Here is a 25,169-nt window from a genome sequence, read left to right as displayed (position 1 = left end):
TTTGTTGAAATAACGACATACCAGTTCTTGTGCAGTAAAGCAAACTTTCCTAATATATATATATTTTTTTTTGCTGAAGATTTTTAAAGTGCTTCTAATTCCAGTTTCATCCAACTCTATGTCTGAATGCAACTTCAAACACCACTGTAACACAATGCACTGTCACAACCCAAAGCAGTTTAGGAATTAGGCATATATTATTTCCTTTTGGAAATAAGAGTACAATAAACAACCACAATACACACCAGGCAGATCGGATTTTGACCAGAATATCACACCTAAAATTGCTGAGATACCTCTTTTTGAGTATCAAAATTGTTTTGCCAACCTGAGGCCAGTCAGGAGGCCTGCCTTGAATTATCCTCCCTGGACAACACTAAAGACTTCCAAAACTCAAATCCAAATCCAGGACAGCTCCACCGTTGTTTTACATGTTATGTAATTAACAAGGTTGTCAGCTGTTAGATATGCTTTTGTCTTGCTTCATCCTTCTTGCCCTAATACAGCATACTTGAATTTTAGAGACAAAAATGGAAAATGACTTCTCTTGTCCTACATCCATTGGAAAGAATAGCCAGCAGGACAAGGGGAGCAATGGTCCTTCTGTACACAGCCCTGGCAAGGTCACACCTCAAATACTGAGTTCAGTTTTGAGCCCCTCACTACAAGAAGGACATTGAGTTGATCAAGTTTGTGCAGAGGAGATTGATGTAGGTGGGAAAAGGCCTAGGAAACAAGATGAGGCGCCACTGAGAGAAATAGGACTACTTAGTATGGGGAAGAGCAGGACAAGAGGAAAGAGACTTCAGCACTCTCTATTTGTGACAGGAGGTTGCAGTGGAGAGGACGCCAGTCTCTTTTCTCAGGTGTCGTATAACAAGATGAGAAGAAATGGCCTTAAGTTGCATCAGGAAATAATTAGATTAGACATTAAGGAGAATTTCTTCATGGAAAGCATGGTCAGTTAATGGAACAGGCTGCCCAGGGAGGTCTTTAAGAGACATGAGGACACGGCAGTAAGGAAAATGGCTTAGTGGTGGGACTCAGTATGTTAGGCTGATGGCTGGACTTAACGATCTTGAAGGTCTTTCTCAACCAAAACGATTCTATAATTTTTACTGGTACCACAACTTCTGAAGACATACTCTCAGATTTACTGCCCTCTGTCTCCTTTCATCTTCCCTACACACAATGCCCATCCGGTAAAGAAACTGGAAGCTTTGCCAGAACAGAGCCTCACAAAAATTCAATCTCTTCTTTTTCCTTTTTTCCAGATACCAGAACACGCACTGCAGTAAGACATACAGTTACCAGCTCAAGAGGAAGAATGCCAAATCACTTTTCCTATAGCTCTCCTACAATGAGCTCCTTTGACAAGAAAATCTGCTGCTACAACAGCTAAACATGCTTAATAATGCCACAAATATAACAGATCAGTAATTTTAGGAGTTTTGTTTAGTTTTTCATATTTTGATGCCTTTTGCACTCATAAACAAGTGCATTTTTTTAAATCATTACAGAAGATATTTCAGGATACTCTTCTTCTTGCCAGGCCTTCATCAACACCTAAGTATCACATAGTTCTCACAGAGTAGATCTTAATATATTAATCTCTAAATGAATATATTCCAACTTCAGTATGCCCTTAATTATCACGTAGCTTCACAGTTCTGAAAAGTCTGCACAAGGACGTGGTTTTCTTTAAGTCGAAGCCCAATGTCAATGACACTAACCTGCTGGAAGATGCAAGTATACTTAAGACACTCAGTGTTTCATTCATTATGCTAGTGTAGGATATGTCACACACCACGTGTCATACTGGTATTACATGTTAGGCATACAGGAGGATCACTTCAATTCAGAGCAGTGTAACAGCATTTTTTCTGTTTAATGCTTCACAATAGGAAAACAGCATAACATCAATCATTCTAATCCAGTTACTATAACTGGTGCTATCAGTAGACAATGACAAGCATTTCTCAGATCCGCTAGTATTTTGTTACACGGACAATTTTATCCTGTATTATGTATTGTTTATTTTGTTGACTTCGCTTTGTTTTGTTTATTAAACAGTTGCCATGTAATTATTTGTCAGAAGCTTCCTTTTACTTTGTAAGCAAACTCCTCTTAAGCAATATTTTAGGGAAGAAAACCTGATCGTGGTTAAAGAAATAAAAATAAATGAATAAATACATAAAAGAGCATGCATCTACACCAGTACTTCCTGCTCCTTGTTCTTGCTCTTTGCAAACTAGCTAACACTCTAGGATGCTCAGTTTCACTCTTAAAGAATAACTATGACTGATCCTTAGAAAGCACAGTCACAAAAACCATTGACTCCTTCTGCTTCAAGAGCAGAAAAATGTTATTATCATGTGTACATATACATGATATATGTATCTCTATGTATATACATAGAGATATGTGACAATTTTAAACACAAAACATATACACATTTCTACACACATAGGACTGTATGTAACCAGTGAAGTCATTTGGATTGATGCCATCTGCTTCAGCAGGTGCTAACGGACAATTTCCTGCCTGAAGAATCACTGGGATCTAGGCAAGGGCCCTGATCTTGGTGTCACTGAAATCAATAACAAAACTTCCACCACAAGTCCTAAAAGCAGCTTAGTTTCTTCAGAAGTTTTGGTCACTGTAAGCAATCTCATAATATTACTGGTTGTAAGTTACTTTTCAACCCGCTACAAACCTACCGTATCACTTTTTAGAAGTAATAAAATACACTTTTGAACACACTGTTTTGAAAGAGACACTTATGAGAGACACAGCATAATTGACAGTGGTTTTGTGCTTTTTTTATTTTTAATATAAAGGATCACAAAAAGAACGCACTAAAATTTACAAATAGGAACAACATCGGAAAATGTGTTTGGAAACGAGCATCCCTAAAATAAAAATGGAAGTTCTTAGTGGTTCTTCCTGAGAGTTCAAAAAATTCACAAGAACATAATGATAAAATGCAGAACAGAATAGAGATTTTATCTAGATATCACATTGTCTTTTTTCTTTCTTTTTTCGCTCCATAAATTTTCTTCGTACATCATTCAAATAGAAATAAATGCTATATGTGTTGTATATATGTTTGAAGAACTGCTTGGTTACACCTTTGCATTTTATTTCTACAAAAAAAAAAAATCCTATGCGTATGTATGTAATTAGTTTTGATTTTTTCCTTTTGCTTTTTGGAGGTTTGGGGTTTTTTTGTTTTTAAACACAAAGGCAGAGTCACTTGAGTTTCTTCCAGCAAGCTTGCGCATCAGGTTACAGCTGTGAGAGCAGGTTAGCATTCAAATCCCTTTCTTCCTCTCTGTTACCCATCTTTAAATGACAAACAGCCTTTCCTTGGGTGATAGTTTCCCACCAGGTGGTGAGAGTAGGAAGCCAGCACCTCAGAGGCTCAGTTTTGCTACTAACCTTCTGTGCATCTTCTGACCAGATCATTCAATCTCTATTCTGTTGAGCAGATTTGCAGAAGAGCAATGCAAAGCCATTCCATTCTAACCATTAAGTGTTCCTGTGAAAATGGGTACATTAATCTACCCTACACCTACACCCACCTAACCCCAGCCATCACATAGCCTAATGATGGAAGTTTTTACATTGCCAATCTGTTGATCTTGAAAGTAAAATCAAAGAGATTTAGGCAAGAACCAAGTCAGTGTAGCTAATTTTGAGGTGGATAAAACAAATCACTTAAAAATCACACACTTTCCCCCTTGTTTGCAGTTTCATATTCACAGCATTCTATCATTCCCACTTCCTTTCACCCATGTTTACTTCATCCATTTATTAGTGCATTAACATAAAAATTTCTCAGCCCTATGGCACCTAAATGCTTAATTGCAGCCTTTGATCTCTGTGTTTCCATGTGGCTAGTTAGTCCTTAGAATTCACATGGATATTAAAATGTTCTCTTTGGCCATGAAATCAAGTTGGTGGGCAGTTACTTCAATATGACACCTTACATGAACTTAACATCTTGTCTTCATGTTAAACACTGCAAATCAGTGAAATCATACTGTAGCCACTGACACAGTTTTTCCTGTTTGATATCCCATTACTGCAACAGCAGCTGCAATAGTTTAGGAGAAAGTTCTTTCTTCCATAAGAACATACTTTAAGTAGGACATGTTAGAAAGGAGGATGATAATGCCACTTAAGTGACTATTACAAAGTATTTGCCAGTTTACAAGAGAACATGCAGTGTCTTTATACAGAACCATGGTAAAACGTGGCAGCAGGTCCAGCACAGCATCACACTGCTCACAGAATTCATTCATCTGTGCAGACAACATAACAGAAGCATTAGACCCTTACCTTCTGATCAACACAACTGGTATGGAATCATTTGTGTGTGCATATCCTAGCATAACACATCTTTCTCACAGAGTATACAAAAATAGCAAAAAAAAAACAAAACAGGAATTTTAACTTCCACATACACAATATTAACTGTCCAGGAAAAAGTTGAGGGAGGGAAGATTTAGGTTGGATGTCGGGGGAAGTTCTTTCCTATGAGAGTGGTGAGGTGCTGGAACAGCTGCCCAGAGGGGCTGTGGATGCCCCGTCCATCCCTGGAGGTGTTCAAGGCCAGGTTGGATGGGGCCCTGGGCAGCCTGGGCTGGCATTAAATGGGGAAGTTGGTGGCCCTGCATGTGGCGGGGAGATGGGAGATTCATCATCCTTGAGGTCCCTTCCAACCCTGGCCATTCTGTGATTCCACTTCTAACAGATCTTCCCTCTTCTGCTTGTCTTCCCCTTTCAAATCCTAAGAGCTGAATTTCTGTTGAACTCCAAATTACCTCACATGGGAAGCCTAGAAACTCGCAAGCCTTTAAGTCTGTTCACAGTACACTTCAAGAAAAAAAAAAAAATTAGAAGGTAGTTCTAGGTTTAAAGGACAAGAAGGATTAAGCACAGAATATCACTTTCATTATATTCTAAAGCCAAGTGTTGTACAGAAAAGAAGTTAATAAAATAAGGAGAAAATCTAAATCCACAATGATTAAAAAAAAATGTTGGAGTGCTTTCCAGTTTTCTAAGATAATATATTAAATGTGAAGAAGCATTGAACTCGGTTCCATGTATCAGTTAAAGAAAAGCTAGCAAAGGGCTATGCTATAACCTACTTAATCAGCAACTCACAAGGGGCTGAGTTGCATTAACATGAACTGCATGCTTAAGTAGCAATTCTCTGGACTTTACTACATCAAAATAAGCCATACATGGTAATTTAAAGCCTTTGTGAATGCAGAAATTTTACACAGCTATATACACAATCCCTTATCCATCCATTGCTCCCCAGCCTGACTCCAGCACAGCAAACAAGAAGTAATAAGAGGGATCTGACAATAAATTAGTCAGATTTTTCAGATAAACAGTTTAACAACAGAGACAGTTGATCACATTACTGGGTTTGTTTTCTGAGCACCTCCAGCTGCAGGTTTCCACCAGTTTTTATTCTCTTCTTACAGACATTGGAAAAGAATGAAAAAGTGAATGAATACACAATAATGATGATAAATTCTTTAATTCTGCCCCTCTTTCTCACAAAAACAGTTAGGGGAATGCTTTCAAAAATACCTGGCTCTTGGAAACCCAGAACAGCCTAGGCTGGAAGTGACCTCGAAACATCATCAAGTCCAACCTTTCATGAGAAAAGGGAGTCTAGATGAGACTATCTAGCACCCTGTCCAGTTGCATCTTGAAAAACCACATCCCTGGGAAGTTCTTCCAGCAATTGAGACCAACATGCAAAACAAAGATGCATGAAACTGAGGAGCGATGGCATAAATGAACAACACTGACACTAGACTTTGACCCTGCTTTCAGGGCTCACATAACTGCCCCCAAACACACCTACCCTGTGCAGTCATACCATCTGTACAATCTCTTTCTCCTGGGTGACCTGGTGTCTGTACACATCTTCAAGGTTCTTCAAGGAAAAGATGACAATATACTGAAAAAGCACTACAAGAAGCCCAAACAGATCTGTTAAATTTATTATAACCGAGGAACTGGACTGCTTTGATGAAGACAAAGATGTGTTTATGCTGCAGTTAAATCATGGCTTTAAGATACGATAGTCATTTATCTATATCTGAAGGGTATAAACCGGCTCTTCAAGCATGTAACCCAGCACTAAGTATACATACTGGAATCAATGGGACCACTTATATGATCAGATTTTCTGAGACTGAAGCCCAGCAGTGGAAGTAAATTGCTTAGAAGTTATCACAGAGCTAATTAGAAGGAAAAAGATGAAAAACTGACCACAATACATGCAATGAGCATTAAGAGTGGGGAAAAATAAAACAATCCGAAAAGCAAAGGCTTAGATTATAACCTTTTCCTGAAAAAGTAAGTAGGAAGAGTTTCAGTTAGAGATATTTATGTGCAAGTGGGCAGAGAAATGCACAACAACTGCACAATCTTGCACTTGTCTTCTATGGGGAACCAAAGGTCTGTCACATTGAATGGCTAACTGGCTGTTGGTAAAGGAATACTTTTTGCACTGCTATCCAATTATCCATTTTAAAACACAGCACTGCATTGACAGTGAATGCAAAAATGAGAACATACAGGTCTGTGCTGATTTCTAAAAATCTTTAATTTGAAAGCAAACACTGGACACCCTTCCCTTTAAACACTGCCTCAGCCTAGGATCATCACAGTGGGTTCCCTCTGGCCTCATATACCATATTAACTTCATTAATAAATTATGATTTCAGTAGCACCTATTCTAATCCTATTGTCTTCACCAGGCTTCTGCAAATGTAATTTAGTACTTCATTTGAAGGCAATGAGATTGCAAAGGCAGTCTAGAAAGTAGAGCATAGTTTATAACATAGCTGATGACCGTTTTAGTCTCCCAGTTGGTGTCACAGAAATGACACCAGGAAAATCTGACTTTGCTTAGTATGCCTGCATGCACATTTACACTGATATGTTACTTTTAAGAAAGCTATAATGTGCACGAATATTATCAAGAAAGCATTCTCACTTTATAAGCATGATGACTATATGATTTCACTGTGAAGTTCAATTTTTGGCTCTCTATAGTGTTTCAAATCCCATTGATTTGGCTGGCAATATTTGTTTCCAAAAAACACAAAATTAAATAAAAAGCCAGATACACTCTGAAGGCCAAAGAGAAAAACTTATGCTAAACTCTAAACTTAGGGGAAAATCAGATAATTCCTACTTGCAACATATGTGGAGGAGAAGTGTATATACTCTAAAATTGTTCCCTTGCAACTAATGTGCCTCTAGTTTCCTCACAGTTCAAGAAAGCTTATTATTAACCTTAACATCTTTATACACTGCAAACATTTTGAAAATTTAATTTAAAATTAAAAAAAAATTAAGTTGTAAGTCAGTATAGTGAGTTTGCATGAAAGAAGTTCCCACTTAGTCAGTAATTTATGGAGAACACACAGTAATCCATATCAAGAAGTGTAATAACATCAGACTAGATAAGTAGCCCTTCAGAATGCTGACCAGTACAGACAGGGGAAGGGACAGCAAACCTTGAAAACATGGGAGCTCAAGAAGTTTCCTGCAGATACAGACTTCCAGTCTGTGCATGGAGATTCCAGCCTTCAGGTTTTGCTTTGTGGCAAATTTTGAAAAAAAAAAATTGAGGCAGAGGCAAAGGCAAATCTCAGTGGATGCGAGTAAAAACCAGCAAGCTTCCCAGGCACGTGCTTCCTGAGAAAAAGCTGGAGGAATTCCCGCCCGATCCCAGTGACCGTACTGCCATCCAGAGGTAGGCTGCAGCTCGGAGGGAGCCAAGCCTTCCTGTGTTGGCATGGAGCAAAGCTCTCCCTCCAGTTCACGTGGAAGAGTCCAGGTCTCAGGAAGCTGCACAAACGTTGAGGTAGTTTGGATCTGCAAGTTCTGGAGGTTTATCTAGTGCTCACACCATCACGAAATATGGATCTTTTGCAGAACAGCCTCCAAGCAGGTTTTTCTAGTTCAGTTTGTCAGGAGATTGTTACCTCTGTAATCAGTCTCACGGTTCAGAAGGGCTAAATGCATGCACTGAATTCTTTGTGGGTGCAATTACTACTGACTTACAATAGAACAGTATTATTGGGCAATAACCTGAAGACATTTGGAGAACTTACTGAGCCTAACCAAGAGAACTCATCAGTGGAGAACTCACGCAGATGTGCGAATGCACTACAGTACAGTACTGATCTCCTTTCCAGGATCCTGTATTGTGCATCTCATCTTACAAAGGAAAAGCAAAAGGCGGAGGACAAACATTATTTTTGATTCCATCAACGGGTAGAAAGAACTCAGTTAAAATGTGAGAGATCATTTAGATCATGCAAGGTGGCAGGAATACAGCAGGATAAGGGAAGTGGGCTGCCTATCAGGTGATACCTACAAAATACTTCCAGTGGTTGAATCCAGTACTAGTCCGAGAGGGGTGGCTGAGCTTATTTATCTATATGAATACATAGAAGAATACACGAAGAACATTTTTACCTCCTGACCTAGACTGAGATTAAACTGTAATTGCAAAAGACATGCAGGGCTCAAATATGCAGTAAGGTATCTTATGGCTTAATATGAGATGCAAAGTTATTTAAGTATTTCTCTAGCTTTTTATTAAAGAATTTTACATGCTTTAGATGCTTGGAATTCTTAAAACTGAAATACTGATTTTAGGTTTAATTTAAAAGGTAACAGATTTGTCTGATTAAACACACGGCACAAATTACAGATGCATTCCTGCTCTCTTCAGTAGAATAATTTAGATTCACCATATTCAAAAGGATGAAGGCTTGACACGAGATAACTATAAGACTACCAGTAGTTTATAAATTTAGCATAACAGATATACCAATTTGCTTGGATGAAAATAGCAAAGAGCACTAAACTAATTACTTGAATCTAAACTATTAGAATTAGACACTGTAGAAGTCCTTTCCTCAGAAAGAAATCTTTTGTCTCCATACTATCCTCTGCCAATGCCACTGAACACTCTAGAGAGATGGAGAAAGAACTCACTTTGGATGAGGACAATCAATCAAAATCTTCTCTGGAACTAGAACTGCTGTTATAACAATCAATAAATGCTACTTGTTGATCTACAGCAGGAGTCTACTCAAATAAAATGCTACATCTGTGTGGATTAACCACGGTGTTTGTGCACGTGTTCATTTAAATATTAATTCTAAACAAACTTCAGAGGTTGTTTTTTTTTATTAATGGATGCACATACTTATTCTAATACTGACCAAAGCCTCCCTCACTGCTCTATTGTCCTGAAACTCTTCAAGAGGAAAGTGCAGAAGTCATATATTAATGGAAAGGAGGATTTTCCTTGCAATAGCGTCAATAAATATGTCAGTTGTGGGAAAAATAGGACAAAAATAGAAAGCTTATATCTCCAAAATAAAAGAAAAGAATGTTTGTGTCAAATCTATTGGAGAAATTGCCATGAATGGTTCATCTCTGGGAAAATATGACCCTTGTAATGCTGCTAAGATCAGCGAGATCTAGAATGTTATGTTGAGTAAGAGCTGGTTAAAAGTGTCTTTGGGAAGCTTTAATTTACATGTCCATTTTTCCACTATTTTAAAATTGGTAGGAGAGGGAAGTGTAAAAAATTATTAATTAGCCTCCCTGAAAATCTATGTTTAAAAGTATATTAGTGTGAATATTAAGGTAAAGTCCCTATAAGTCACGTTCAGTAGTTCCATTGTGCAATTTTTTTTTAAATATGAATTTATTTGAATTCATCTGTTTCTTCAGTTTGGGATAATTTGTGTTTCTGTGTCCTAAAACACTCAAAAAAGTGCAACAAAATATACAATACCTTTTAAAATAGAATTAGAAAAAAAACACCTTTTTGTTAGCCTTTTATGCAAGGTCTGCTCGGGGAAGCACGCAATAATCCAGCACCTAATTCTGCAGCATCCCTCACACAAAGCATACAGTTGTCCCTGCTCAGGATTCTGCAAGTAGAATAAATCTCACCATAAATCTCAAAGAAGTTTTTCATGAGTGGAGACTTGGGATCTTGACCCTGCTGGTGTTGGTTGTAACAGTCAGCAGGTCTCTAGGGAGTTCAACACGGGCTGCATATGCTTAACTCAAAGAAAGCATGCTAAAGGGCAGCAGTCATTACATCAACCACAAAACTTGACTCAACTCCTGGTTGACTGTTCAGTGAGAATCACTGCCAGACTGCTGCCACCAGTAGACAGACAACTCAATAGCTTAAAAAGAAATAAAGCAAGAAAACCTTCCCAAACCCCCAAAACACATTAGTTACACAACAAATTGACTATGCTTTTTTTTCCCCTCACTGAATTTGCATGTTCTGTGGATTATCACCTGCCTCTGTTTGCACCAGAAGGAAAGAAATACTATTAACCAAGTTTCGCGCAGAGAACTGTTACAACTAATGAGGTATTTTTCCCTTTTTTTGTAACCCCTCCTGATTTAGCTTTCACAGAAAGTCTGGTGGCTCGTTCTTCTATTGCTTTTTACATAATCTACCTGCAACTGCTTACTCCTTCAATTATCTCCCAGAGACCTGCCTTACAATGGAACATGGCAATGGTGGGCTTTTATTGCCAAAGTCTTTATATGCGAGAGTCAACTAACACGTCCTTCCCTGCTTCGTCAAAAAGGCTTAGCTGGAAAATGTTTAGCACATCCCAAGAATGCAACACTGAGGACTATTTAAAAGAGGATGTTAAGGTGGAGGGGTTTTTTTAATAAGAATAATATAAACTGAAGTGTTCTTACTCAGGGCATAGATGAAAACACAAATAAATCATTTCAGGTGAGCATAAATTCTGCTTGAATTGTAAATGACTCCGCTAACAGAAATTAGTTTGAGGCAGAAGCTTAAGTTCTCTTCTGTACACCTACTTTTCTCTGGGGCATTTTTCAGACTCTAGCAAACAAATTTAGACTTCAGTTGTAGGAAAGGCATGACTCTGCTCTGAAAGCTCTGCCCACAAACCTCCAATTACTCTATTTTTAGGATGCTTAGGTTAAAAAAAAAAAAAACCTATCAGGGCCTTGGCTTGTTTCCTTATTTTGGGATTGTTCTGAATCTGTGGCAAAGAAATAATTTGATTTTGTTTAGTGTTATCAGAAAGGCCACTTCTAGGAATAGACTGAAAAACACAGGGGGCTGGGTTTGCCGCTTCCCATTTTCCTCCCCCATAGCCTCTGGTGAACATCTCCTTATGCAGCGATGTAGGATAAAAAAAATCCTTCAGACTCAAGATTTAAATTTGTAAAATGGCAGAAAACAGAGGATGTACTCTACAGACAGAGTATTGTTGGGGTGTGTCAGCTGCTTTCGCTTCTTTCTTTTAAACAATCAACTGGATCATTGAAATGCCAGATTTAAGTGGCTCTTTCATTCACAAAGTACAGACCAACAGCTGACTCACTTTGAAATTGAAAACGGTGTCAGGACCTGCGTTAGGGCAGTGTACATTTGGAGCAACTCCATCGACTGCAAATCAGTTAAATTCCTATGTATCGGTGATTAGAAGTTGGCCTATAACACGCTTTAATTTCTTAACCATTTTACAACAGAGATAAATCTCCTTCGTATCAGTCAATTATTTGCTGTTGCCAGTGTCAGGGTTATGTCAGACTGGCTGATCACATCCTTCCTGATTGCTTCCCTTATCCCAGAGAGATAACTGCACACAATAAAGGCAAAACAGCAGATATCTTTCAGCTGCCCAAAAACTTTAAAGAGAAAATTACCAAAGCAATTCTGTCCCAAGCATTCACTTGCTACTCAAAGGAATGTAGCTCCTTAACCAAAGGCGTGTAAGAATTTGTTTTAAAGCACAGAAATGCGAGTCGTTTCAAAGAAATTAAGTAATTGCCTATAACGAGTATAGAAAACAACCAAATTAATAGCAAAAAGCTTATTTTATAGAAAGGTAAATTCCAGATGATTTTTAACTAAAAGATTCAGGAGTTTTCTAATCACATTTAAGGGTTTATCTAAATGCCAGGCAATTACAATTCAGCAAAAACAGAATAAAAACTCAGCGCAATTAACATTCAAAGCATCTGCTAATTTGCCCATTTATTTGCAGCTCGTGCAACTTCATAATAGAGTTTCCCAGCCTAACCTGTTTAGATATACACCTCTTGAGCCTGCAGAGTTATTAAAACAAACAACGCATTTACAGTGCATCTTTCAATCTGCTAAAGCTGAGCAAAACCACATTTGAAGCTCTGAGACTCGCACCCAGCAGTGTCCACTTTAAATAGAAAAATCTCATTGATTGCATGAAACTCAGGTCTCATTTTTGTCCATCGATTCCCCTGGTGACCTTCTGCAGCATCAAAGCCCAGAGCGAACCCAATCTGACCCCGACTTTATGTGCATTATTATATTGAGAGACAGGAGCTACTTACAGTCCATGCCATTGTCTCCGTAGATATGTAATAAAGTATTCTAGAACTGCTCCTGCAGAGAACACTTCATGCACTCGGCATTTCCTTTTCTCTGTCTCTCTCTCTCCCCTCCAATCTTAACATTCTTCTCTTTGCTGTGCTGAATGCTTTTTTTCCCCCTACGGTGGACAGCTCAAATGAGCAACTTCAGACTTTGACTAATACTCACATAACTCTCAGTAAACAACATCCTTCACACAGATCTATAACTAATAATAATGCTCTTTATTAAGCTCTCCTGTGAAACAATATGTCTAATAAAAGCTGCTCTCCATGCCGTTTTAATTATAATAAATCACCTTCATTATGATGCATACTTCAATATAACATGCCTAATGCTTAGCTACCTAGGATACTACAATAATGAGGACAGAGAGTAGACACATCTTGAAGAAAGTTATTTACACACATTGAAAAATTCTACAGTACCCTACTGCTTTGCAATATGAATTTCAACAACTTTTATCTTACCTTACTGTTCATAACATCACAGCTGAGAAGAAAAAACCCCCCTGAAAAATGCTGTTTACACAAATAACAGGACCCTGAATACATCCACTAGCATGGAAAAATAAGTCCTTGCAGTGCAATCATTTCTCTATAAATGTATAAAAGTATTTTAGCACCCTGTGCAACAAATCAGTGATGAGACTATAGGCTGTTGTGCGCCGGTACCTAGGGATTTCATGTCAAAGTCAACTTCCTTGGCATTCCCTAGGGAACTGTGCTGTGCACATTCTCATGAAAGGTGTGAAAATCTGATTTTCTAAAATGGATCAGTAATTCTCTATGAAGGGGAAAAGGATCGATAAATCTTTGCTAAGTAGATTGTAAAGGAAAAATTATTCTTTCAGTGACAGTACATTAGGATCCTCCAAACAATCTCAATAAACTAAAGACATATCATTTCTCCACCAGCTACTTTTGACTTCTGATATATTTTTGTAATCTCAGATCATTCTGCAATGCACATACATTTATATTTGCTAAGCAATGTTCCACACTGATGTTGATTTATGAGTATATGCCATTATAATGCTTGGCTGTGAGTAGAAAAAGAAAATTATTAGCTGCTTGTAACCTGATAGATGTGATACGAGGAAATGTCATTACACCCATGCACACATATATGTTTGTTACTATATCACTCTCCCTACCTACACAAATATTCTGTACTCTCTATACAAATATTTACTGCTCAGTGCGTATTTATGTGCCTTTTTGTTTCTGCACATAAATAGCTACATTTCCAGGCACTGAGAGTTAATTATAACATATACAGCATCCGTAACTCTACCAGGTGCTTCACAGGCTGAGAGGCCAGTTACAGAAGTAGCACATGCCAACCAGCATTTACACTTTCAAGTCAGATAGCCACCTCGTACTTAAATGTGATTTCTACATACCAGCAAAAGCAGCATCTGAAGACAGCATGATAACACGGCCTACAGCGAGCAGTCCAAGCATGTTGCCAAATCAGAAGTGAGCTACACATGCAACCAGAGGAATCCGCTTGTCCTTTTTACACAAATCTCTTTCTCCTGCTGCAGAGAGCAAGAGGAGCTGCCAGAGGTGTCTGCAGCGTTGTTGCTGTATAGTGGCAATAGTAAGATATGGGCACTGAAACAGCCAGTCCAATTCTAAACACCAGCAAAGCTATGAAGCTTTGTGCACTGCTCCATTGCTCCTCCTGGGCGCTTCCAGCACTTAAGCATTCTGGGTGGCAATCCTCGAGGAGAAGCATTCTGGGGAAAGAAAAGGAGAGAGCTTTCTGCCTCTCCCTAATGCTGAGAAACCAGAGAGGAAAGGAGTCAGGCTCCAGCTGCCTGCAGAAATCTGGACATCAGGCAAAAAAATCTCGTGGAATAAACTCAGAAAACCAAGCCTAAGGAAGCTCCAAACAAAGCGAGAGACCAAACATGGCTGGAAGGCACAGGCAGGGGAGAAGAAAAAAAAAAAAAAAAAAAAAAAAACCAAGTTCAATACTACAATTGCTTTCATATTTGACTTGGGCTTCCCCGAAACAGATGAGTTCTGAACCATACAATGCATCCCTGAATGTTTTAAAAAGGCAGAACTGCAATGGAACTAGTAACATCCCAGAAACCAAACACAGGCTCCGATTAAGTTTCTCTGGCATTTTCCACTGGTAGAAGTCATTATTTATGCTCAGAAGAGACAATGCCTTGTACACTTTCACAATTGAAGAATCTTGCTTGCACAGTTTTTTTAATCCTTTCAACTTGTCATTTCTGTTGTTCTGGGTTTTTGTTTTGTATTTATAAGCAGGGCGATAAGAGCAGAGTGCTCCACAAGAAATGCTGCCCCAGGTCCCAGTCTAGCAGAGAGCATCTGAATAAATCCAAACATGCTGGACAACAGGGACAGAAGAAAGATTATGAAGAAGAATAAAAAAAGTGGCACATCAATCCCTGATAAAGTCAATCCATATTACTGTCATGAGGGGCAAAGGAAAAAAAATAGGATCCCTTGGGCTGAAAAAAAAAAAAAAAAATCTCTTTTTTGTTTTTTCCTTTTTTTTTTTTTTTTTTTTTTTTTTTTTTTTTTAAACCAGGGAATACAACAGGAGAAAATCTTCAGGAACCCCTTTGCAGCTTCTCTTCAGAGTTGTGTACTTGGAATCTTTTCAAAGAGCTTCTCAAAGCACTCAACGTAACTCAGATAATGAATCTTTACAACACCTCCAACAGATTCATCTGCCACATACGGAACGTGTGCATGGCAGAGAACAGAAATAAGATTCCTCCCCACCCCTCACACAGAACAAGGTACCAGGGAGTCTGGGTCAAGGTTTCATAGCTGGATGCTTAATCTAGTCCAGCCTGAATTTTTGACCTTAAGCGACTAAGTCAAAACCACCCTGGAAACAAGGGCTTGTTTAGTTGCTCTCTGTTCCTCTGAGCACACAGGGACTTGCTACATCTTCTGGCCTTCAGGTGTATAAACAACAGCCCGTGGCCAGTATCCACCAAAGGGAGGCTTTTGGTCCACAGAGATACAATATCTGCACAAATTATTATATGTATTCTTATCTCTCAGGTACCCCAACCAATTTCTAGATCTCAGAAACAAATACAAAATTGTCTTCTTCTACTATAAGTTCTGGAAGAAAAAAACCTACACCAGCTCTTCATTTAAACTAAACCACGAAGTCCATCTGCCTGCAGCATTACAAATTAGTCTTTTAGGAACAAAAATGGAAAAAGGACTAAAACCATTTGCCAGGAAACACATTCCCGTTCCATTTTTTAAAGAGGAATCCACCCTTGCTTGCTTAGCAGTAGCTCACCATACAGAACAAAACAGTGTTTAACAGTCATATTTCAGGCCATATGTCCTACTGAACTCTTTCTTATATTGGTATATATCTTGCACTGTCCTTCTGAGGACAGCCTTCTGAAACTGCAGTTACATCCATGTCCAGCATTCATGCTGTGACTGACTGACCTGGAATATCGTGTCTCAGGGGGGTTCGTCTATATCAGGCTGGTCTCTGACCCACACAGAGAGCATCTCCACTTATTTGTTTCACTCTGTTGTTCACTGAAAGGATATTTTTTGTTGATTCTCTCACAGTCACATCGCTTTTAGGAAATGCAGGTAATATTTGCTTAGGAAAAAAAAAGTAATTTATTTTTTTTCCTAATTTCACCAGGTAGGAAAACAGTGGATGTCAGAGTAAATACTTTCTTATGCCTGAAATGTGACTATAGTCTCCTTACAAAGGGAATAACAACTCCTTACAAAGGGAGTTGCACTTCCCTGTATGCCTACCCAAAATGAACCTGTTTGTACTGGGTAAGAACTACTTGGTAGAGGAAAGAAAGAAACTTTTTTTTTTTTGAGATATCATGTACATTTTTAATAATACTGTAACTGCTCATTTTTGCTTTAACACAGCTTTTTTAGGTACCCACTTTTGCTTTTGCCAGTTTGCCCTTCCACAAACTTTACAATGAAGGCTGAAGAATTGAGTCCCTGTGCCTGCTCCTAGAATATTATGCCATGGATACTTTCCCCAGTGCTGGACACTGCCCGGTGTGATTGAAATCAAGACAGATCTAGGCTGCCTGTATCCACCTCTTTGAGACTATCTATTCTTCATCTGCACTAAGGAAATCAGATACTGAATGGTATAGATCTCCACAGAGAGATTCTGTCTCCTAAGATATCCAAACACCAAAAGGACACACACACCTTCAAAGGTCAATGCCTGCAACTTAGTGTAAGGGACCAAACACTGTGCTTACTAAAACACACAAATCTGGTTGCTATTAAAGAGGAGCGACTCCATCCAGCACATCCAGGTGAGCATTTCTCATCAAAGGGGGACCCACACAAGCACTGCATCTGACAATCTGGCTCTTCTTTTATGTCAAAAAATGCCCTCCAGAAATCACGCCAGGGATCCAGCACACTAAAATTGATGTTAGAGCGAGCACCATAAGATGTGTTTCCCAGAGCATTAAGAATTTCTTCCAACTACATTCTGGAGCAACACTTTCAAACTCACTGTTCTACATAAGTTATATTAAGAGGATTCAATCCTAACTTATATCTCTGAAATTTTGCATGGATGTATGATACTACATGTACATATATCTGATACACAGATACATATGTGTAGCACGCCAGAAAATTTATACAATTATATTCGGTAAGTGCCTAAAAAGCTTTGGAAGGGAACTCTTCTAAATCACGAGCTAAAAATTGCATTTGTATTCAAAGGCATGTTACATTTGTGCTAATACAACTAGACAATGTGAATTTTCAAATCAAATTATGGAGCAATCCTGCGGCGAGGTCTGAAACTTACTTCTCCTAATCTCATAAAATCTCACCAGATTTCTCAAAGAAACCCTATTTACAACTTCGTTCACCATAGTCCACTACAGAGTAGACCTTTGTAAGTTGGATTTCAGAAGCACAAAAAACATGTTGATGTTTCCAAAATGAATCTATTCTAACTTGCTTTATCTGCCCTATGGAAAAAAGCAGCTCTCAGCATTTTGCTTTCCCCCTGGACAACAGCAAGGAAAGGGAAGAATGGCAATAAGAGTCACCTTTAACTACAGAATGACTAATAAAATTTGTTTCATTGAGCTTTAGGTTTTCCATTTTCCTATCTCACAGAATAGGGAACTAAAATGCATTCACGAGACTTGGAAGAGTCATGGGTAATCCACGTGGGGAGCCATAAAGGGCCACTGGTGTAAGAGAGGTTGAATTCAAGTTTTCTGTGCAATGTTACCATCACCTTGTAGCACCACAATCACTTTTGTCAGCTGTTAAAGATCAAACTTAAAATGAAGAGTCTGGGAAGAAGACTTAAAGAATCCCATTGGTTTCTTGCAGTTCTGCACTTCTATGGTCACCTCTACTGATCAAACTAATTCCCTAGCCACTGTAAGGTTCAGCTAACTAACCATTAACCCACTAACCTAGTAAACATAACAAGAAAATATGTTAATTACTGAAGCTTGTATGTATTCCTATAACGGTACACTTAAGCCACTTCTGAGTGGATGTTCTCGACCTATTTTTCAGTTGCTTGTACACACGATCTGGTTTAGATACACCAGAAATGTAGAAAGTTAAGAATTACCATAACAGGTAGATCCTCAGGAAAATACCTTTAAGACTCCCTGGGGAGCACAAATTGTCAAGAACCTTTGTAGAGCAGGTCACAACACACATTAGTCTTATTTAACTTCATTAGACTCCTGTATGAACATGCAAATTCTATTCATAACTCTGATTAATCACTAATGAACATCTAAGGTCCTCATCCAGACTGCTGTCATCCATAGAAGTAGCTTTACTCATATATATTTGGGCAATAATTCTTAGGATTTTCACCAACAGTAACATCCTTATTTTAAATTAAAATAGAATATACAGAAAGCTTCATACTGAACAAACTCCCTAGCCATGTTTCTGATAGGCATACGTGATGCTAAATGACTGTCGTGATATATAAGACATTTGAGTGTGAAAGTAATCATCTTTACCTTGTTAAAAGTAGCTTCAAGATACAGAAAGTCACCTGTAGCCGCTTTGTTCCCCCCACTCCTTAACATTCATTCTTCCCCTAAGCTACAGATCCAGTTCTTACAAACTAAAAAGTATGATTATTTGAAATAGGAATGGGTTAGTAGTGAATTTTTTGCAACATATCATAACTCTCCATGGCTATCTAGCATACCACCACTGGGTTAGAGTGCAGCACAACTTAAAATCATATAGGGCATCAAAGCAGGTAGAACATGAAAGAATAAGCATTTCATTTGAACACTAAAACGAACATAAGCGGCACTGGAAATGGCTTCTCTGTTAAGCTTTCTCTTTCCACCTCTTCCTACCTAGAGTAATAGCATTAAAAAAATAAATCAGAAAGCAAGGCTGTTTACAAACTCATCTGAAATGGCTCAGGTTTATTTTATCGACCAAGCAAAGAAGGCAGATGGAACAAAAGGGGAATTTCTAGAAGTGGAAAAAGGTAAGCGATGCTGTTGCTGGCCATGCAGATCATGCAGGGAGCATCTTAACAAGGCAGGGAACATATAACTAGAACAGCCTCTGCAGAGCAGAGCAGCATCACAACACGCCTCCAGATTACTTCATGCACAAGGTTGACAAGTCTTTTAAATATTAAGGGCTGTGTTCTACTCTAATTCCACACATGGGACTCCCATTAATGTCAGTGGGTATTTCACACAAAGCACAAGAAGAGAAAACAGCCCTTGGCATCTTTTAGTATTAAAGAAAAAAAGATTTCAATAAGTTTACTTAATCCATCAAACTGGCAGACTCGAGCATTAGCTCCTGTGATAGCGCTGTCAATGCTTGGTCAAGCCTAAAAAACCTTCAAGCTTAAGCAAGTCTTGACACAGCACAGAAGCAAAAGCTCAAGATGGCCAACTGCAGGAAGTAAGTAAACTTTTAAAAGCAAAGAGAATAGAGGATTAAAGGATAAAGAAAATTATTTTCCTCTTTTATATCAACTTTTTCCAGAAAAATACAGGTTTCTGTAAAAGAAACCTTGAGCCTAGTACTCTGGGTAGAAAAAGAGAAATGGAGACAAGTCTGGGGGCTAAGCAGCAGTAGGAAGTTGGATGTATCTTCTAATTCCACTAAAGCAGTGTTTACATTGACTTTACTGCATTAGAGACATAAAAATTCTTTGACCATGCAGTAGCTGGTCTCTTTGGTAGCCTGAAGTAATTAAAGATCTCAGTGTGTATCTCAGTGCATGGGAAAGTGGATTTGTGTCCAAGAGTGTATTTTGCTGTTGGATGCTTACTGCTAGATACCTACTCAGAGCATTATCAAACATCTCCAAGCGGGGACAAGAAGGGGACTCTGCTAGCACCTTATGGCTCCCCATCCCACATTCCCAACAGGAGCAATCTCTTTATCACTAGTCACTACTGGCTTTCCATTATAGTTTTTGATTACAAATCACACAAGAACAGCGCTCATTTTAGCCCAGCCTTTTGTTGGCTTGGTGTCTATCACTGCAGGTAGAATGTTTATTTGCTCCAGGATACTAAAACTCACAATATCTGCAAGTGACCTAGATAATATGAAAGATGATATAGGATTCACAGCATTAGTAGTCTGACCTTGGTACATAAAAGATTTGAGGCAATTTAAACTGTATTACCATCATGCAAAGAAAGCAATTTCAAGAGAGCAACAGAGTAGAGGTACAAGTAGTTGTTGGATAGCATTATGCAGGCTGTCTCTCTTCCCCTGGACACTTTGACATTATTCATATCAGTAAAAGCATCGGCACACCAAAAGCATTTGAAGAAAAAGTTTAAAAATATTACAGAATGATAAGCTCTACAGCCAACAGGTCTGTTCTCTCATTATTTCTTTCTTCTAATTCAATATAGAGCCAACTTAATTGCACCCAGTACTTTAGCACATATGCAGTAATAAAGTGTGGCAGTCATCATACTCTACTCCCTCCTCATTCAGTTGCTTTTGGGGTTACTTACCACTATCTTCTTTCTTGTGTGCTTACATCAATCTCTCCTTGGACTGCTATTGAGGAAAAGCAATTGTCCAGAAGTGGAAGTTACATGTAGTTCTGAATGGGGCAGCTTCCCTGTGTTCATTATAATCAATGGAGTCTCTTTCATTGACTTCTGTAAGAGATGGATCAAAGCAAGACCCTGTCTTTAAGGTCCTTGTGAACACATTTCACCTGAAAATGCCTAGCCTCTTCCTTCCAGGAAATGTGCAGACAATTCAGGCAGAACCCTGTTTTCAGTTTCACAGCAAACTCAGATTAAATGAATTGCTTTCTGGGGCTCTCCAGTGTCGATTCCAATTATGGCAAATGCTGCGTAAACCCTAGGCTTAAAAAATACATCAAGGAAAGTAGGGTGAAGACCAGCACGCATGTGTGAAGCACCACAGTTTTGGTCACCTTTGACTACTTCAGTAATCAGGAAAAAAAAAAAAACACCAAACAAATCACTAAAAACAAGCATATGTTAATTCATGTCCAGTGAGTTCAAAGGAAGAGCTGAGTGCATGAGCAATGACCTTTACTTCAACAGTTCTCATGTTCCAAGCAAGTTTCAGTACTACGTGCACCATTGCAACTTAAAAACACAAATTCCCAGTTCTAGAAGATAAATCATTTGGACCCCTAAAAACATAGTTCTAAAACAATCCTCCTCCCTTCCCTCACATAATATAAGTTCTATTGAATCTAATAAGACAGTTCCCATGAGGAGAGCCAATCCTTGGAAAGGTTTACATCACTGCTCTACAGCCATACAAGATCATGGTAGAAAAGTTTGATCTAGATAAATCCCTGTTGGGCATGAAATTCTTACAACAATCTTACAGTTTTTCCTTTCTCTAAACTCTACCCAGCACACCAGGGGAAAAAAGAATCAAGTACCTAAGTAAACCATCAGCTCAAGTATATAAATTAAGTATATATATTCTTTATAAACAGGACTCTTAACAGTACATTTAAATTATAACCTGCACTTTTACAGCATCCCCATGGAGTTCATTTTTAAATGAATGAATGAAATAATGCCAGTGAGGCTACAAAATTTCTCACCCACACCCCCTACACCAGTTTATCTAGTTCTAATGCATAAGACTGACATAGACGCAAACTGCAGCTGCTTAAATGACAACTATTGTTCACTGCATGATATTTGGTGAAATAAATGCTGGAGCATGAAATCCATTAGTGCCATGTATTCAATACATTGCATTTGCAAAGACTTAGTTGAGGGAGGAGGAAAATTCCTCCCCCCAGATAAATACAGGTTTTAAAGTTATTATTATCATTATTATTCTCTTTCAACAAAATATCTATTTTTTGGAACATTTCTATCTGGTGGTATCCTGAAACTCAATGAAATACCTCAAGGCATGTATTTGTTCTCCATTTCCTGTTGGAACAGTGCAAGAATGTTCTTTGAGTTATTTGAAGCAAGCTGCAAAGATGGCAACAACACATAGGTGACTGCACTGCCTTGGGGGAAAGAATGTCCAATATATTTAATATACCTTTATATGCTGTATAATTAAAGAAGCACCTCAAAGAGATCAACAGGCACTGATGAGCACTTATTTTTGGAAGGAGGACATGGAACAAGAGTGGAAAATCAGAGATGAGGTCCTACTGAACTGCTCCCAAGGACAACCCCAAACAGCCAACCACACAGTACACATGCTGTTTCTCAGTAAGAGAAACAATAGCAAGTTCTTTTTGTGGTCTTTCTCAAGCAGTTCAGAAAGTAATTGTGCTGAATAAACACTGATTTGGATGAGGATAGTTTCCTCGTGCAATGTTTCATTTGCTCCATGATCCAAAACTGTGAGAGAATCAGGCCAGTTATACTGAATATAAAGATATTTCAAAGAAGAATCATGTGATTTAAATAAAATATTGTTAGTGTATTTATGAATGATCTAGTCTGCCTCTGAATGAAAATTCAAATACAAGTAACGCTAGCAGTTTAAGTAAAGCCATTCACACTGTAGAAGCATGATTACCTCTTCCTCCTTTCATGAAATAAACTACTACTCCTCTCAAGTCAATTTGCAAGAGTCTCAGTTTATTTAAAACAAACAAGCAAAAACCTCCACCTCCTGTAGGAAAAAAAAAAAACTTCATTCAAAACAAATCTATCTAAACAAAAGGCCCAGTTTCCCTACTGCTATGTGTTAGGGTGGAAAAAAAACAGTTGTCTGCTAGATTAGTGAAAAATAACTTCAGAGAGCTAGACATGCTGAAATGTTTCAGTTGAAATCAAACTCTGAGAAATTTTTTAAATGTTTTCAACACATCAGCATGAAGCATCGACCTAGTTGGAGTCACTTAGATCTAAAGCAAATGCACCAATTGTTTTCACAGCATGCTTTTCTTCTTCAAGCTGCAACAGGCAGACTGGCAACCGCTGTTCGGAAAGGTTTTCAGCCCCCTGCCTTGGTCTGCTGTAGCCTATGACACGATCAATACCAGGGTTAGAAGGCAGAGGAAGCTAAAGAAAGATTATGAAGATGAGGTGAGCGACAGAATTACCTTACAGGATCCGTTCTCTCTTCCTGCCTCACCCTGAGCCTTTTCTGCTGCAGACAAAGATGGGGAACCATTCTGACTCCTGTGCTTTGAGAAGGGGTAGATATGATCAGAAGGCTGCGTGGTGTGAGCACAGACAGAAGCACTCTGCAGTTTGGAATATTCTTCTCAAAACAGATGCAACGTGAAAGGAGATCCTGCCTGCAAATATCTTCTACTTCGGCAAGGTGGGATGGAGACAGTGCTAAAGAAAGCTTTTCTTTCATTAATCAGCATAATGAACACGCACGTTAAGAAGCTCACTGTGAAATAAGACTTTAGCATTCTATTTTAATAACTTCATGTCAACTCAGCGGCTACCATCTGCATACGTCTCTGCTGTGGCCTATCCAGTACAGACCAGCATCTCTCAAGCAACGTCCCTCCCTTTACACAATGCAAACACAATTCAGACACCAGTCCTGATTAATAAGCCAATGCATAGGCCAATTTTTCTGCTCTGTTGTATAGCTCTTTTCAGTTCTTCAGGTACCAGATTATGACAGAATTGTTACTGTGACCCTAACAGCCCTTGTTAGAGACTTCATGATGAAAAATGGAAGCCCCTTACTGTAGACACTATGCCATTCTCCTGCTTTATCCCATGACCAGTTTGTGGAGACAGCTGACTCAGCTTGAACATACTGTAGTATCGAGAAAGAGTAAAAGGAACCCCTCACTACAAGAAAGATATTGAGGCCCTGGAACGTGTTCAAAGAAGGGCAACGAAGCTGGTGAGGGGTCTGGAACACAGGGCTGATGAGGAGAGGCTGAAGGAGCTGGGAATGTTCAGCCTGGAGAAGAGGAGGCTCAGGGGAGACCTTATTGCTCTCTATAACTTCCTGAAGGGAGGTTGTAGTGAGCTGGGGGTCGGCCTCTTCTCTCGTGTCATTAGTGATAGGACCAGGGGGAATGGTTTCAAGCTACGCCAGGGGAAATTCAGGCTGGACATGAGGAAGTATTACTTTTCAGAAAGGGTGGTCAGGCACTGGAATGGATGCCCAGGGAGGTGGTGGAATCACCGAGCCTGGGGGTGTTCAAGGAAAGACTGGATGTTGTGTTGAGGGACATGGTTTAGTAGGAGCTATTGGGAATAGGTGAACGGTTGGACTGGGTGATCTTTTAGGTCTTTTCCAACCTTAGTGATTCTATGATTCTATGATTCTATTCTTCAAGGGAAAGGAGAAGGAGAGAAGGTCCTGTTTAGGCCACTGCTTCTTTTCAGTGGAGCATTCAGAAGAATCCCAAGAGAAAAACATATTTGGATATTAATAATGTGCAGCAGCCAGAATATTGCTGGGATTCAGTCAACCCACATTTATATTTTAGAATGAAAAAAGACAGGAAATGGAATAGAGAACAGAGAAAAAGACAAGCTTTTTTTCCCTTTTAGTGACATGAATTTAGTTATTTAGTTACTGTGGTTATTTAAGTGCCCTACAGCACAATCACACGATTTACTGCAGATTATGTAGACTTGAGCTCAGTATGTTACCCCAACCACAACAGGCCTCCTTAAACCCACTGCATACTCTCATGTACACATCAGTCCCTATTGATAATGGAATTAACCCCACTGCAGCATCATCGTGCTGTGCTCAGAGCAACACTTCATGCCCAAACAGCTAGAAAACAGCTCAGACCCAGAGGAAGACGTAAGCCAGCAGACAATGAGGGACAAGTCCTCCAACCTGCATCATGTTCAAGACTGGCTCTTAAAAATATGACATAACATATTGGTAAGAAACTTGAACTGACCATATTGGCTAGCTGAAGCTCTGATATCTCTAAGAACCAGAACACATTGGTTATACTTTTTAAACTACCTAGAAAACACGTAACCACATTGTCACTTGAAAATTAACGTGTGCACATTTGCTTACTACTATGCTGCTAAGTACCAGACTCAGAACATAATTCTGCACTTAAAATGTATGGAATTTGTCTCATGTAAAGCCTTAAAGTATGGGCATGACTGGGGTCTCTCATCCTCTCAAAATAATGCATACAGGTAGCAACTTGACTGGGAGACCCTGCTGGCAGGAAATGAATATCAGCT

General features: G+C 38.9%; 1 protein-coding gene across 2 annotated transcripts in view; it reads right to left on the bottom strand.

The window, feature by feature from the left end:
- POU6F2 (POU class 6 homeobox 2) overlaps nucleotides 1-25,169 on the bottom strand; it is a 303,094-nt gene that overhangs the window by 256,447 nt on the left and 21,478 nt on the right. Inside the window, exon 1 of one of the 2 annotated variants that reach the window (XM_048951250.1) lies at nucleotides 20,514-20,521. The exons of the other annotated variant lie outside the window; for it this stretch is intronic. The gene's annotated coding sequence lies outside the window, so the exon portion shown is untranslated. Of the gene's footprint in view, nucleotides 1-20,513; nucleotides 20,522-25,169 lie in introns of those variants that run through there. 2 annotated transcript variants of the gene reach the window in all.

This window comes from Lagopus muta, chromosome 7 (genome assembly GCF_023343835.1).
Source record: "Lagopus muta isolate bLagMut1 chromosome 7, bLagMut1 primary, whole genome shotgun sequence".
Taxonomy (NCBI): domain Eukaryota; kingdom Metazoa; phylum Chordata; class Aves; order Galliformes; family Phasianidae; genus Lagopus; species Lagopus muta.
The sequence above is the reverse complement of the archived record's forward strand: the minus strand, read 5'-3'. Positions and strand labels throughout refer to the sequence as shown.